At 39.6% G+C, this 13,185-nt stretch overlaps 1 pseudogene; it reads right to left on the reverse strand.

Moving 5' to 3' along the window:
* Positions 1 to 394: 394 nt before the first annotated feature.
* Positions 395 to 13,185, reverse strand: part of LOC149154484 (26S proteasome non-ATPase regulatory subunit 7 homolog A pseudogene) — a 46,416-nt pseudogene continuing 33,625 nt past the window's right edge.

A 13,185-nucleotide genomic window follows, 5' to 3' on the forward strand; every position in this document is an offset into this window, starting at 1 on the left:
AGTGCCTCTTCCTCTTCCTCAACCATAGAATCCTCAATGTGCAGCTCTTGTGCCTTGATCCTGAGGCTAGTTTTCTACCTGGATCCTATAGGTAGGGTTTCTATCCATCATTAGCTCATAGCTCCTACAATGGAATTCATTGTGCCCTACAAACTTACATAAATTGCAAAGCAACTGTTGAGGGGTTTGTACAATTTTTTGCAATAAATGGAAGTTATCAGTAGCATGCTATCCTGTAACCTGACAGATAGCACACCATAGTGAAACTCCCACGCTCGTCCCAATGTTATTCTCTGGTTTTAGGGGAACAAGCCCTCCCCCTATAATATAGCTCTTATAGACTAGGCAATGATCCTTATCATGTCCATGGCTCTTACACTTCGAACACCAGACCTCACCGTGCACCTTCGAGTGAGCTTCCTTTCCTTTCTTCAAGCTCTGCAATTCCAAGTGCAGGCTTTCTAGCTGTGAGTGAATGTTGCACTCCAAGGTTCGTATCCTATATAAGCAAGGCATCCAGCCTCATCACAATCTCTAAGGCTTTCGCTTGCGTTGCTATCTTCTACTGTGAAAGAGGTACTCTTAAATGTGGCAGGAGCAGTGTTATAAACCAATCGCGATGCTAGGAATCCATGATTACCATAGTGGTTTGCCTGATCAGGAACTTCAACCTCTGATCAAAGTCCCAAGGTGTCTCATCCATCTTTTGTTGAATTTCCTTAAATTCAATTACTGATCGTGCCTCTGACTTACACTTACCGAACTCCCAGTGCAGAGCTAGCTGGGTATCTGACAACGTCACGTTGGGGTTATCAATGTAATACTTGATATACCATGTTAATGTGTGATCCTGTAAGGCTATAACCAGTTGTGCTTTCTTAATATTGTCATTTGTAATTTGCTGTGTTGTCCAAACAACTCGTTCAACAAACCAAAAATTGTTTGGATCTTCACTCCCTGTTCCCTTAAAAATCAGCATCTTCATTGTGTTCACCATGTTGAATGGTGGAAATGGAGGTGGATGGGGTGAAGGCATAGGTGTATGAGGTGGAGTGGATGGATGAGGTATCCTTGGAATACCCTACGTAATTAACTAAAATTCACTTCGCGGCGTAGTCAGCATCGTCCCTTCGTTGTCGCTTGAAGGGGGTTCAATGAGCAGACTATATTCTGGGTTGGATCCTTCATTTCTTCTAAAGAATATCCTACTTCACGTAGCTCCAAACATCAAGGTAATTGCATAACCCTCCTTTCACATAACAAAATTTTAATCGCAGTCTTTAATGACTTCAGATACTTACCTCGCAGTCCTTTAAATAGCCTTCATTCCACTTTGCTATAACTTATATTCCTCGCAATCGCGAAATAAGTCACAAAGCTTCCCAATGTGTGATTAATCCAGTGATCCGTACCCATGCCATATTTATTTTTTATGCTTCCAGGCATTGCACTAGCTCAGGAGCCCACACTTTAGGACTGTTAAGCCTCCATGTCCCTTAACTATCAGCCAATTTAGACAACCACTCATGTAGTTCTTCAGGGAAGAAACAAAAGAATGCCTCGGTCTCGTCTATGTATAAAAATCTCTGCAACCACTACTCCTTGGATAATTTAGGGCTCCTGTTCTCCTGGGGCGCAAACGTGTGCATGTTTCGATCAATCCACTTGTCAATCTCTTTCTTCATAGGGAACCATTTATCGCACATCTCTTAGATAGATCCCATTCCTGGCAATGGAACCATTTTTTGGCTTAAGGGGGCCTGACCCACATTCAGAGTTGTTCGTACCAACCAAAAAAACCCTAACTACTGGCCCTTTCAGTAAAAACCTGCATAGTGTAGGCTGTAGTCTCACCTGAAGCAGTATTGGGGGATGCTAGAACCAGGTTTCTGCATCCAGAGATAGTGTGATAAGTGGTCTTAGCTCTTGTAGCTTAAATCTGCCTTTGCGTAGATTGACATCCTTCTATGGCTTGATACTGTAACTCTAAGAGAATGGCTTCTATACCTTCATGAAGGTCCATGATCAATCTTTATAGACCCTAAATAGGAAAATTATCCACTTTCGCACATTAATTAATAACCCTAGATCTGCCTTCGCGCATATCTAACCAATTCATCAAAAATCATAACTAAGTTATCCCTTATCTTCATGAAAATAGATAATTAATTAATTCATGCATAAATATGATAGACTTAGTAGTTTCATGTAGCATTTATTCATTATTCCAAAGAAAAAATATTATAGAGTGACAAATCATAACATAAACAGAATTATCAATAATACTCATATGAAAGGTAATTCTTCAAAATCAGTTTTTATTAAGCTTCAATGTTCAGATTACAAACTCCTTTACCCTGCGCACTCATCTATGGAATTACCAAGGCCTCCTGCGCACTCAACTGCAAGATCCTTCCCCTTTCTCCTAAGTACATGAAGCAGAGCCTTCCTGCCTTAGAACTTTCCAAAAACAATCTCTATCTTGGCTTACTTTCTCTTAGTTACTTCTTAGAATCGCTATGGCTCAACTATATATAGCTTTCTTCAATACAAATACCATGGTTCGTGGACCATGGATGAGTCTCAAAACCAGCCTATTTACTTATCCAAACAAGGGGCTAAGACCCCTTTGACTCCTATCTACTTGCGTGCTCCGTATCCACATTTCGTGGAGACTTTATATCTTTTACAAAAATTGGGTTCACTAACCCCAAAACTGACCCTAGGGACCCTATCCTAACACCTTTCCTTTGTTCTTCTTCTTGGTTCTACTTCTATTCTCGTTCTCTCCTCCTCAACCCCCGTTCTTCCTTCAGCTTGTTCTGTGTCTCCTGCAACTTCAGTTCTTTTCCTATAACCTATACTTTTTCCTGTTCCTCCACTCTACTCTCTTCATACTTTTCTCCCTCTTTGCTTCTACTTCCAAATTTTCCTTTGCGATAATAGGAGCTTCCATCATTTTCCAACTTTTCTCTCCCTCTGGATCATCAACAATCTTCCTCTTTCCCCTGTCCTTCACTGGATTGTTGCCTTCTATTGTTGTTATTGTTTCTTCTTGAGTTTTTGTTGTCTATAGAGTAGCCTTCCAAGTTCCTTCTATACCGACTGACTCATTGAGTCTGGAGGTATTGTAATAGTACCTCCAAGGATCCTCCTTTGGCCAATGAAATGTCTCGTTGATCCACGAAAAGTAAACTCTCATACAATGGTCCTTGCAAATACTTTGGGAATAATATGGATTAAAGTTCTTGGTGCCAAATATGTATTTCACTATGTCCTTAGCCTCAACATCTACATCTTTCAAGCTCTTAATATCATATAATCTGATCTGCAAAGGAAGAGCGAGCCATGGCGCTTTCTTCTTCCTATGTAGTTCTATTGACAACCTTGTAGTGAGGTGGTGTGAAACTTCTTGCATGACTAATTTCTTAGTTGCATACCTTGGTAAGGCACGCAAAGCCTTCTCTCTGCCAAACACTCTGATGAAGATGTCACCTAGTGAGGCATACTAATCTGCAATGCCTACTATCACCTACATTGCTTCTCAAGACATGCAAGGTGGATCTTGCTCGAATATAAGATTTTATAACGAGATTATAAAGTGGTCAATTAGCCTTTCCATAACTCCATGATAGTTGCAAAAAAGAAACTTGCAATAGATGTTCACAATAGTTTCTTGTGGTGTCCATGTCTAACTCATGCTAGGGAACTACTATTATGCATAGATTACATTCAGTAAGTACGCAGACATGTAAAACCTTACTTGCTCATTCTTGGGTAGATTCTGAGCCTTAGCTACATGGGACTTCAACTCTTGAGCTAACAAATATGACAAGTTGAATGGAATCCCATCACTTACCAAATGGTCCGGTAAGACTTCCCACCCTTCAGGGAAGGTATATGTGCTCTCTTGACCATATATTCTGTAGAAAAAGATGATCAAGAACTTGTAACCCTTCCTGAGGGACTTCGTCTTGTAAACATGGGTGGGTGCTTGTCTAAACTTCAATGGCTCTTTCATCCAATGCTTGAAAATGTCTCTTGTGTTCACATAGCTATGGGTGGCATAGAAGAGTGATTCCATGCACTTCACTAGCTTAGGCAAGTTATACATCTACTGAAAGTCTTTTGCCCTGAAGGTGGAAAGCTTCTTCAAGTTGGCACTACTCAAAGTCATAGTCTATTCATCTGTATGTGAGATAATCCAGCTGATGATGTCTACACATGGGAAGGTAGGATACTTGCATGCAACCTTTTATAACCTTGACTGTCAAATACTAAGATAGATCTACCAGTCCTCCAAGTCTGCCCCAAAGTCTTTTGCAAAAGTATCTTTGATTTGTTGCAATGTTAGCGTTGTTCCCTTCTCAATAAACACCTAAGTATTTGCAAACACTGTTAAAGCAAATGATATATGCTCAAATTCTTCCCTAGTACTACTCTCAATGGTTTCTTTTGATGCATCTTTCTTGGATGTCATGTTAACTGTGACTGCTAGAGAGATTCTCAATAATGTCTGTTGTAACTGTGGTAGAGAGAGGACACTCATGGAAAGAACATGTCAGTCAAAAACTAAAAAAAACTTCAAGGAAAGTTCAATTAGAAATCAAGGCACTTGATGTGAGGGATTTGACAGGGGTTATTGGATGACTATGGGAACTGAGCATTGTGTAGTCCCAACAGTCAAGGTGGAATCTTAATGACTGAAACTACGTAGTTCATCCTGGGCCAAGGCCTGGGAGAGACCGCGCATTACATAGTCTCAGTGGCCAAACTAGGAGGCTGGCTCCTGGAACTGTGCAGTGCATAGTTGCAACCAGATCAAGCTATTCTCTACGTAATTCTAGAGGCCAAGCCAAAGGCTTGAGTCTCCAGATTGCATAGCGCAAGTTGTGTAAAGTGAGATCTAGACAAGGGAACCCGAATCTGCCCAAGGGGAGTGTGAAAAATAAGTAGATCTGAAAGATAGTATGAACATGAGTGCATATCTTAGTAAGTGTAGATGCATGCATGCAAAACAAGTGAAAAAAATGATTAAATGGAAGATAAAAGAAGCAAGTGAGTAGAATCGCCGCAACAAAGACTGTTGGTGCAAAAACAGGAAAAATCATGCGACACTTGGGAAAGGAAATATATAACTTGAAACACCACTTATACAAGTTAAAACACTAGCAATGATGTAGAGAAACAAGTGAAGAAACACTCACACAATCTAAACATCAAAAAGCGACAAAAAAAGTGGCAAAAGACAACAAAATAAAAAATCGCTCGGAAAAGCAACGACGATCGTACTGAAGGTTCCTTGATCTCCTCGGGAATGCTAGAACTCCAAGATCAAGTGTTAAAATGAGCTCTAGAAGCATCGATTAAATAGATTAGGACAAATTAGGTTTTATGACATGCATGCCTAAAATTAAGTAAAAAGTGACACTTGGCAAAATTTTCTAAAAATAATGCAAGTGCCTCCTTCCAGATATTAAAAATACATCCCTATTTTTTAGGGATGTTTTTTTCTTTCTATTCTTTTGCTTTCTCTGGGAAAACTTACCATGCACACTTCCAGGAAAGACAACGCAGTTCCGAGAACTAGGCAACTTTCCGACTCAGTGCACTACATAGGTTCTGAGCTCAATGAGGGTTGCGCAATTTTTGGGCTCAGTGTTGTGCTGCCCCCTCATGACTACGCATTTTCTAAGCTCAAGGCTCATTGGAATTCAATATTGTGCAATTCCCAACAGAAAGGCCAATTTCCCTCATGAATTGTGCAGTTTCTGGGGCAAGCCCATAACTATTGTGGGACCAATTCAGGAGATTAGCTTGTTGGTTGAAAAATCAACTAAGTAAGAATACACAAGCCAAACTGAAAATAAAAGTAAGAGTTGAAGCATGGATACCTAGATCAGTGAAATATGAGCTATCATGGTTTAGAAGGAAGGCTCCAAAATTGAAGTATAGGAAAAACTTTGGAGGGTGGTTGTAGCCACTACAACTGTTATCACTAGAATCTATAGTTCATGTATATGTTAATTGTCCATAAGTTTTTATAAAGTCTTGAGGTCTTGTAAATAGGTTTGTTAGCTTATGTCAATTTCAAAATTTGAAATTCAAGAGTTATGGATGAAATTCATGTAAAGGCAAGGGTATTAGTCATCCTCCATCATTGTTAGTTATGTCATGTCATGTCATTGGTACTTGCGCAGTTTCGCAGCGCGGGTATGATGTCTTAGGTACTTGCGCAGTTTCGCAGCGCGAATGTGATTGGTCAGTTCTGCTGCGAAATAATGTTTGCGTGTTTTCGTAGCGCCCCGTTTGTCAGCGATTTCGTAGCGCATTCCCTTAAATTTGAACTGCCCGCGCTACGAAATCGGGGTTTCAGGCTTTTGTGCAGCGTTTTTCCCTGAATGTCTAATCCGAGAAGTAGTGAGTCACGAATCCGGTCATGATTGTTTCTTCACACCATTTCTATGTCATGATTAGCCATTACTTTGCCATCAGGTCCGAAGTCATAGAGTTAGGTGTCAGTTTGGAGGACGTTATAGAAGATGGTCATTCCATAATGTGTTCTTCATAACATATGAATGTTTTTGCTCTATGAAAAGCTTGAGCTTTATTCTAAACAGACTACTGCAAGCGAGCCTGATCTCTACAGCTAAAGAGTGTTTTCTTGCTGCAAACCACCGTCATTCCCTTGTGTAGAATTGCGCAAAGAAGCATGGAAAGAAAGGAGCACCGTTCGGGTAAATGTGTGAGAACAGAGCCGGAGGGATTAGATGTAACCCTCGGGAATGAGGAGGTAGCAAAGGCGTTTAGAAGTGCTGGTTGTTGGCGGTTTTGTGAAAAACTAAAGGGTGGACATGCAGAAGTGACCAAGGCATTTGCATTGAACTTCACTGGACTCAATTCGAAGGTGGCCATGTTGGAGTTTCCGGTATCCCCTGAAGTCATCTCTACTGTCACAGAAATCCCGAGGGGTGGCCAAGAGTGGTTCAAGAATTTCAAGTTTGACATGGGTCCGTGTAAGGAGTTCTTAAAGGCACCATATGTAGACGAAGATCTCACTAAAGCTGTCCCAAGGAGCTATCTAAAGGAGAATTATGCTATGCTATTGACATGTATCCAGAAGTACTTGACATGTGAAGGTCGGTACAACAAAGTCTACTCATACCATTTCAAGCTGCTGCTACACTTCACTGGTAAGAGCTCAATAGACATACCTTTTTACTTATTCAGGAGTATTAGTAAGATGTGTGATAAGATTCAGTTGAAGAAGGAAGCTTATGAAACATCTATTTTTCATCATGGTCTGGTTAAATTACTGGTGTTGGATAGCCTACATAAAATTGGTAAGGACTGGGATTCGTTTGTGTTCATGGCCGGTTTCCCTAGTAAAACGGGCCTCACTCCATTACCTGTAAGAGAAAGAGAAGATAGGAGTGAGGAAACTACTTTGGCTGAGATTAGGAAGGAAGTAACAGACCATAAGAAGCCCAAAGCTAAAACAAAGAAGCCAGAGAGGTCTGTAACAGTCAAAGAAACACCTGAAGCATCAATGAAGAAAACTCCTAAGTCAGCAGCTAAAGAAACACCTGAAGCATCAGTAGACAAAACTTCAAAATCATCTAGAGTATCTGAAAAGGAAACTTCTAAGTCATCTCCTAAAGAAACACCTCAATCATCAAAACAGAAGACTCACAAAGGAAAAGATGAAATTAAGTCTAGTGAAGTTGAAAGGGTTTCAAGGGTGAGAACCAGAGGCCAGCTAAGCAAAGAAAAAGGAAAGTCAGCCCCTGTGGAAGAGAGTCCTGTTTCTAAGGGTAGTTTAAATGACTTGTTGGAAGCCATTGAATTAGAACAAGAGCATCCAATTCAAATTGAACCACTTGAAATTGAGCAAGATCAATTGGTATCACCAATGCATATTGATCTAACACAATCTTCACCTGAAAGTTCTAAGAAGTCAAAGGCTTCTAAAAGGTTAAAGTTTGAAGAACCAGGTGAAGAGTATGCCTTTAAACCTCGCAGGCCAATGACTAGAAGGCAAATGAAAGAAGTAGAAAAGGCTCAAAAAGAGAAAGTACCTTCAGAGATGCCTAGGACAGAGGCACTTGAAATTTTCTCTGAAATAGTCCAAGCAGCTAAAAACAAGAACAAGGACAATAAGGTGGTTATTGGTCAAAGTGGAAATGTGATTGCCATTAAGAAACAAGCTGGAGCAAGCAAGGAAATACCTCAGGTTCAAAATGTTTTTAAAGAAAAGGCAGTAAGATACACAAGCTATAAGAAAGCTGTAATGAAAGGTAAAACAAGTTTGATCAGTCAAGCTAGTTCAGTATCAGATGCTTATGTATGGACAGTGCCTGCTCTGAAGCAGGCAAAGGTTATGAAACAAATGAATGCATGTCTAAGAGCCGAGAACAAGAAGTTGAAGGAAGAAGTCATCAACCTGAAAGAGAAGCTAGACAAGCTAGCTAAATGATTCAAAGAGGAATGTGTTTTTTCAAATTTTGACATATTTTGGGGCCACCGTCTTCTTAAAAGCTTTTTGAGACTTTTTGATGTATTCACACCTGTATAGAATGACTGAAGAAATCACAGACTTGAGTTATTGCTGTTTCAAGGTTCATGTATTTAATTTTGATGACCTACAGCAGTTTCGTAGCGCGCTATGAAACTGCTGTAGATGACTGGTTATGTTGAAAACTTGAGTTGGAATGCTGAGGTCAGCAAATATTTAAAGAGATGATTTAATGCCAGCATGGAGGTTATGGAAGATCAGTCAGATATTTAAAAAGGAGGCCAGGTGTAAATATTCGAGGTAAAGGTAAAGTTTTGTCTTTTGTTGAAAGTCACTTTATCTCCGAATTTTTAGGGTTTTGATAGAGCTGCTGAGGTGTTAAGTGATACACTTGTCTAGTTATGGGATAGCCAGATCATGAGTTTTCTTCAGTCACACGGGACTATCCAAGGATTAAATGGCTTGAAGATGGATCATTAATATATGAACACCGATGGGAGGCAGCAACCGAGAATATAGGCTTCATTTTCTTATTGGTTGTTGAATCATCTATGCATCAGGTATCCGGAGCTGTTCATACATTGAATCTGCTTTCAGTTTGGGTGTGGTTATTATTGTAATGCTACAGGTGGCAAGCTCCAAGAATGCAGCAAAGTATACGAGGAGAAAGACTTAAAGTGCCAATATGATGGAATCCTCTGTTTTCGTAGCACCATATCTCTTGTAACCAATCAGTTTGTTTATGATATAGTTAAGGTCATTAATGTCAAAATTCCGAGCTCCCTTCATGCTTGTTGAGGAGTCTCGTGCAGTAGTGTTTTGATAGGCTATATATAGGAATAACTTTTATGTAAAAAAGGTTGGATACTTAATAGAAAAACAGTGTTGTTTTGGGCCATTGTAAGACCTTTTTTTGACAGTAATAGTAAAACAGAGTTATTCTCTTCTCAAGATTCTCGAAGGATTGTCATGATCAAATGTAGTGATGATGTGTTATACTTTATGTTATTTTATGGTTTTGTTGTATGCAATCACTCAGAATTCATAATTATATGCTCTGACTTCCTGTGTATACAACAAGCTATGTGTTGGTGGAATATGTTTGACATGTAATGCTAAGAGCCTTGATTTCCATGAGGTCACTGTGTTTTCCTTGTTTACTTGATATTATAGACTCCATAGCCCAATGAGAGCTAGTTTGCTGTGTTTCCAACCAGTTATGCTTTCATAAGTGAATAAAGAGTTAGCCATCTAGTGTTTGAAGGATTTTATTAAGAGTTGTGAGAGAGCCCTCTCTGATTAGGAAGGCTAATTCCTAATCTAAAGTTTGGTCTGAAACAGTTACATGAGACCTTGCTTGGTTGCAGTCCCTAGTACTGGTTTTGTGATAACAACAACATTGATGACACATTGGTAGAACTCCAACTCTCTGTATGGACCTTGTCTTATGCAAAGTGAGTCTAACTCTTCCATAGGTATTGTTCTGTTCTTGGATTATCATAGCTTCTTCACTAAGCTTGAGGTAAAGATACAATCCCTATCATTCTCTTTATTGGTAGCACACATACTAAGCCAAGTCAAACTGAATTGTTTCGATTTGGGATGAGGGGTATATAGATGAAAAAGTAAAATAGATTTCTAGAGTTTTAGTTTCATCTATGGTGTTTCTCCACTGCCAACAGGCCTAAACAGTACCCTGACAAAGTCACTTTAGGAACACGAGCATTTCTTTATTGCCAGCGATCCTAGACAGTATGTCAGTGGAGTTACTTGCTTCACCTCTCTGTGCAGGTATCCTTTCTCTTCTTTCACCCTTTATTTTATTTTTATTTTTCCATTTTTTCATTTGTTCAATGAGTTATGCATAGGCACTTATTTATTTCATGAGGTAGAAGAGGGATCCTGACTTTTTAAGAGCAGAAGAGGTTGTCCCTTCAGAGAAGGATATTTATATATACCTTTGACATACTTTTTAAGGTTTCCCCCCTCTCTTTACTCTACTTGATTGAGTTGACAAGGGTTAACCGAAAATAGAAAACAAATTAGAGTAGGCAATACAAGTTAAGAGTGCAAGCATTGTGATTACACTATGAAGCTCTGAAAGGAATGTATTTTCCATCAGGGTAGCATCGACAAGAAGAAATGAAAGTTTCACCTAAAGTGAGGCAATAGATAAATAACCAAGTGTTGATAGTTGTAGAGGTTCCTCATGGAATTCACCCTGCTTGTTTAAGAAGCCAAATGCGGTTTCATGTAAAAAGTAGCCTATGGTCAAAAATCAAACAAAAAAAGGAAAGAGGTAGAATAAAACCAAGACAAAGTAAGAAAATCAAGAAACAAACAAGAAAATAAAAACTACTCCTACTCCTAGCCTAAGTAGAACATAGGCCAACTCACGTAAAGTAATACTTCCAATGTAGCCATCGGCCCATTGGTTGGCCCATGAAGGCGATAGCATGTATGTCAAGAAGGATATACAAGCAAACCAACAAACAAGAAATAAAAATGACGCAAACAAAAATGTTCGAAGCTTGAATGCATCCATAGAGCAGTAAAAGAGAAAGTGCATGAAAGGAACTCTGTGGATGTACCAGGGTGTCCTAACACATTACAAGTGGAAGGAAAACATGTACACACTTTCAAAACTTGAAGAATAAGAAAACATGAAGAAATAAAAAAAATACGTTTTGCAATAGTGCTTTCTATGTACGACCCCTCCAATGATTGAGCAAAAGGATCGTGTCTTACAAATGGAGAATGCAAAATTGGTATTATAGATTGATTTTTATTGTGAACAACAAAGTGATGAGGATCCTGGAGAGCTTCAACACATTTTTGATCTGAAGTGGAACTAACCTCAAGGCTATGAGAACCTGACATAACCATCAGCTCGAGCTGAAGTGCCTCGATAGCATGGGGAGTTTCCAATTCATGAGCAGATGGATCATCAAATATAATTGGCTTAGAAAGATCAATAGTGGAAAAATCATAATCATGATCAAATGAATGAATGAAAATATCACGATAGTCACAATCATAAAGTTCAAGACAATGAATAGAGGAATCCTCATGATTTGACAAATTGTAAAGAGGGGATGTTGAAAAACGAGAAATTTCACCCTCTATGTTTTTGGAAAGGTAAGATGAGAGATTGGGAGGATCAGGGAAGGAAGATTTATCCTCTCTGCATTTAAATGAAAAAATGGCATTCCACGTGTTCTGCGAATGGTTGAAAATAGAAACATCCAAAAATGAATTTTTACAAGTTGGACTAGAAATGACAGATTCATGGAAGATGTCAAGATAAAGTGGACGAGGTGTGGACAAGAGGAGATCATTCTTTACCGCAGATTCTTGTACAGATTCCCACACACTCATAAAAATTGATATCACATGTTGGTTGTTCAATACCAACTCCATCTAGAACTTGATCCTCATGAAAATCACAAAAAGGATTCAAGACAAATGAATACAACAAACCAAAATATGGAGGATCAAAGGGACCGAAAATGGAGGATGAGGAGATAACACTTCATGGGAAACACCAGAGTTACAATCCAAATCTGTGCAGAAATTCTAAGAAGGTGGGGTAGGAGGAGATGGTAATAAATCAATAGGTGGATTCTCAACCTCACCCACCTCACCCAACGGAGCTAGATTTGTTTGATGAGAGGGGGAGAGAGGGTCACTTGGTGTTGTGGGGAAAAATGCCTATGCAGGACGATCCTATCCACCTAAGGTGTGACAGTGCCTTAGCAACAAACAGATACAGCTATTCTGGTTGTTTCCTTTAAGAAATATGAAAGAGGGGAGATCAATGGACTTACCGTTGTCTTCTGTTTGTCCCTCGATCTAGATCCTCTCCTCTTTGGGTGTTCGCAGCTACTTGCCTCCTCGCTTGTTCAAGAGAACAACTACTTGATTCCCACGAGGTCACAAGAGAACAACTACCTGTGACAAGAGAACAACTACTTGCGACAAGAGAAGAACACAACACAAATGCAAATATACATATTCATAAATGATTCAGGCTTAGAAACAAATCAAATACACTAATTCAATCATATAAATACACCAGTATATAGGAGAAAACCAAGATAGCTTTATTGATTGATAACAAGGTTCAGGAAGAGATACAACCCAGAGGGCTCCAATCCAGCATCTCCTTCCCAGCAGAATGGAATTCCTTCTTCAGCTCCCTTCAAAGCATTAAGCACCCAATGTTTCTAGTCTCAAACCAACAGCAATTCTTTGCAATAACAAAATTCCAGCCTCTAGATCTCATGGAGGTGAGATCCATATATAGATGTTTGGAGAGAGGATGAGTCAGCTTGAGATCTGACTAGTGTCCTTTCCCTCTCTCAGTTCTTGAGTCCACTTGGAGGTTCTTGCTTCCACTTGGAGATTTGGAACCTCTTACTCATCACCAGTCGAATTCCCTGAGGCAAGTGTCATTTTGGAAGCTTCCTGAGCATTGACACATTGAGGAATGAGCCTGCCACTTGTCCAAACTCGCTCAGTGTAGGTAGCTAGTGTTGGAGTTGACATTCAACGTAGGTAGCCAGTGTAGCAGTTGACATTCAGCGCAGATGCTCAGTGGAGCAGTTGACATGATCCTGAATTGACTTGTTTTTGAGTGGTTTCAGGTGGAGAACTTCTGTGAATTGCTG

Source organism: Pinus tabuliformis, chromosome 9 (genome assembly GCF_031772625.1).
Source record: "Pinus tabuliformis cultivar Carrire ecotype Pingquan chromosome 9, CPIR1, whole genome shotgun sequence".
NCBI classification, from domain to species: domain Eukaryota; kingdom Viridiplantae; phylum Streptophyta; class Pinopsida; order Pinales; family Pinaceae; genus Pinus; species Pinus tabuliformis.